We start from the raw sequence: 4,104 nt of genomic DNA, 5'->3' as shown, positions 1-4,104 counted from the left end.
GAGCGGGCTACTGTAATTTTGAGAAGTACATGAATGTTGTTAAAATTGCAATACTTTGGTAACATGGCCGTTATGTAGGCCAATGACATTAAACAACATGATAGGCAACTCTGACGTCACTCCATAAGACTACATGCGAAAGATTGTATTTCATGATACGCTCCAATGCACATATTTCTCGTCGCCTTTCGCGACGGTTTTCCGCTTGCTTTTGCTACTCGGCGTCTTTTTTACGTGTAGTACCTGCCTTTTTGCGCCTGTAACGAAAGAAAATAATCTCTATATCTGAGAAGTTTTGCTCATTTGGAAAGCTGGAATGGCAGACAAGCTGTAAAGAGTAATTCTGAACATCATAGACGTTTTTTTTATCAGAGAATATTACAAACGCGATAGCGTAAAGATTTGTGTGAAACATTTTGCAGATAATGACAAAGTTCAAAGTTAGTAATTTTAATGTTTGCGCTTAAACATTGAAATTTCATTTAAAGAGGGTGTCATACAAAACAGCAAAACTGTTTTTACTTCTCTTAAAGGTGCTGTGATACAATTCCATAACACAAAGTTTGCACCTATCGAACTTGTTTAAGTAGGTGAATTTATTAGACATATTACATATTCAGTTAATCGTAGGTAACATTACTGGTACATAATGCCTCGTAGATAGGTTTGTGTCTAAATTTAGGAATTTAACTCATAGCCCGCTAATTAATATTATCTTCTATGCAGGAGATTGCAGGGCTGATTCAACTTGCAGCCTTACCAATCACCTGACGATGCTCATTTAGATTGTCTCGAGCAAGTCTTCTTGAAAGACTTGTGTGAATGGAGACTACCTATATGCCTTCCTCCGATTTTAGAAGACAAATTCAATCTGAGGAATTTTGCATATAATTCTCATTGATTGTTGGCTGTTTATAATTTCTATTAAATGTGAATTCTGATTATATCAAAGAGTTAAACATTTTTTACGTAATTTACGGGCACTTTTTTCTTGTCAATACTCCAAGCTGAGGTAATAAGCAAGACAATACATTCATGTCATCTGAAAGCAAAATATACACACTAATTAAAAGTTTGACACATTGAGATAATACATCATGACAGAAAATACAAAGATACAGTATGTATGACCATCACATGGTAATTAAAATTAAAAAAAAAAAATTAATAGAGGCTGTGGAGTATGAAAAGTTCGAGACAAAGAAAAGAACAAAAGTTCATAGCTCATGAACTCTCAATTCTGCCTCCATTGCTTTGTGAAGGCCAATATATTCCGAGTGGCTGAATTGGTTTATCTTTATGATAGCAACGGTTTTGTATTTAATATAGCGAGATTTTTTTTTCAATTTAATTGAAGTGATATTATTTCCCAAAGGAATGCTTGAATCGTCTAGAATCAGTGGTGTCAAACTCATGGGTTTTGAGAGCCGCATTGCATGTTGGAAATTGTAAAAAGGGCCGCAAACAGTTTTTGATAATGTATACTCGGGAGATATTTTTCAGATAGTTTTAGTTTGTGACATATATTGTGATGCAACTAATCAGTTGGATTAAGTTTTATTATTTTCTTTAATTTCAAATGCAATTACATATTAATATTTGCATTCCACTATTATTGCAAGTTACTGTATTTATTACAAAAAATCATAAAATTCCATGTACAACCATCAAAATCATTTTTGAACAAGCCTTGGTTAAGGAAAGAATAAAATATACACTAAAAATGACTTAATCTAAATATATGAACCTAAAATTAACAAAAATACTACAGTATAAACTCAATGTTTTTTTAATTACATTTGTCCTGACGTTTGGCATCTTCTTTGTGTCACCAGCATACTAAGGCCAGGCTGAAATGATTTTATAATACCAACTCTAACTAACGAGGTCACATGATCATGGGTTAATCTGTATCTTTGCAAAAGTTTAATTAATTCCAGTAATGCAAAAAAGTTACTTTTATCATTTCATGTATAGATCAGTAAAAATAAAAATGACAGACTTTTTCGACAAGACATTTCACGCTACATTGCATGGCATAGGATTGCTTGAATTATTATTGATATTGATTTTTAGTAACTAAGTCGTTGTATTTTTATATTAATATACAAACACATGGAAATTTTCTGTTCGGAGTTGGTCTTCGAATTTGTCATATTGACTGCTGAGCTTATTGTGTTTTTTCATTGTACTGATGGAAATATGACAAATTTAACAATGTGCTTCAGAAATTTGTGAAATGCAGAAATATTGCAACTCCCATTTTCTTCGAAAATGCCACCTTCTTCGTGTACTTTAATTTAATCACTCAAGTGTTTTATTCAGTATTCTTTGGCTAGCTTGATGTGTATTCTTAATTGAGTCAAAATGTGAACAAAAAAAAATTAACTTTCTAAAACTACTTTCAGTAAATTGTTTTCTGTGTGAATATTCAATTTCACTTTAAAAGGTTTAAAAAATCTTTTACATTTAAATAAAAAAAAAATTCCAAAATACTATTACAATTATTGTTAAGCGTTCGAGGGCCGCACTGGAAGTTCTCTGGGGCCGCGAGTTTGACATCCCTGGTCTAGATTGAAGTTGTCTAAAATATATAACATTATTTTATCATGAATCATGATTATACCTTTTCCTGAATTTCTTCTATAGTACTACCAAAATTTGATGAATCAAATATAACACAGGTGTAGTCAGTGAACCGTAATCCTCATTTTTCAAAGCTGTTTTAAGTATGTCTGGCATGTTTTGTGCCTTTTTACAAAGAAGACCGCTTATGCAATCTTACGCTTTGGAATTTTTAGTTATTTGCCTCAAGCCCTGCAGGATGTAGGGGCCATACACAACTTTACCGGAGGGTCAAATGTCTTTGCATTCCTCCATAGGTTGTTCTTCTATTGCAAACATTTATGGAGTATTCTAATCATATTTCTTGGAATCAAACTGTCACTGATATGTCGCCAGACTTCTGATATCTCCCCTTCAGCTACAGTTGTCCTGTGAATAAATAATAGGAAATTGAGGTTAGACGAATAGTTGAAAGTTTTGTTTTATGTCGGCCTAATTTCTTGATTGATATACTCACTATTATTGCTATTGCCTCTTGTGCTGAAGGAGTCTCACAATGCTTAGACAGGTCTGTCCACAACTTTCACATCTGTAGGAGAGGAGATGTATTAATTTTCGTTAAGAATAAATAAAGCAGTCTATATGATTCAGAATGGAAAAGCTAATAAACCCAATATCTTATGTTTTTTGTAAAAAATGTTTTACTGGATTTGGTATATAAACCAACTAATAAAGGGGTTTAGTCAGAAAATTATAAGCATTCGTGGCTCCAAATACTTGAGAGATCAGACTATACAATATAGACCGGTATGAGTGAAATTTTAGGTGAACTTGTTAACCCGTTGATTCAATACGCAAATAAAAGTGAATGAGCAATAGTATGTTACAGCAATAAGTATATATCCTCACTGATTAAAAAAATCTAAATGGAGGTGCATGAACTATTTGAAACCATAAGGGGTAAGTAAATATGCAATTTCGGCAGATGGCCAACTACGTACCACCGTACTGAATTATAAACTTCGTAGTATTTGACAAAAGCTGGCTTTCCCGCATGTACTTAACAGTGCGATGCCCGGGTGTGATATACAACAATAGTATTTACCTTACTTTTTTCCGATTTCTTTTTACCTTCAATTTTCCACATATCATTAAAAACCACAACAATTGTCGAAGCAGGCTCGAACACCATTCGTGCTATGCCTTGAAAGCAACACACATCCGCTCGTTTTCGTCTCGTCAAGTATGTGCATTGGAGCGTGCTATCGAATACGATCTTCGGCCAAAAATGCCGGAGTTGCGCATCATGTTGTTTAATGTCATTGTGTAGGCCTATACTTCGATGGATGAAAATATTGAGGGGACTGTCAAACTTATTCTCTGGCTTGTCAGCAGCAGTAGTAAAAATAGCATTTGCGCCGAACCAACTCAAATATTCACCTTTTCCCTAGCGTCAATTTTTCGTGGTGAAATTAATTTAGAAACTCTTTTTGTACTGGAAGCATCATATGAGCATTTTCGCTGTAGCGACGAGACGTT

General features: G+C 33.8%; 1 long non-coding RNA gene across 1 annotated transcript; it reads right to left on the bottom strand.

Moving 5' to 3' along the window:
• Positions 1-935: 935 nt before the first annotated feature.
• LOC144425672 (uncharacterized) lies at positions 936-3,894 on the bottom strand. The gene is made up of 4 exons (XR_013477591.1): positions 3,671-3,894; positions 3,083-3,154; positions 2,850-2,994; positions 936-1,042 (listed from the first exon to the last, which is right to left on the bottom strand). It is a non-coding gene; the product is annotated as an uncharacterized LOC144425672 (long non-coding RNA).
• Between the last annotated feature and the right edge of the window lie 210 nt (positions 3,895-4,104).

Source organism: Styela clava, chromosome 8 (assembly GCF_964204865.1).
Source record: "Styela clava chromosome 8, kaStyClav1.hap1.2, whole genome shotgun sequence".
Classification (NCBI taxonomy): domain Eukaryota; kingdom Metazoa; phylum Chordata; class Ascidiacea; order Stolidobranchia; family Styelidae; genus Styela; species Styela clava.
Note: the sequence above shows the minus strand (reverse complement) of the source record. Positions and strands in the feature narration are given on the sequence as shown.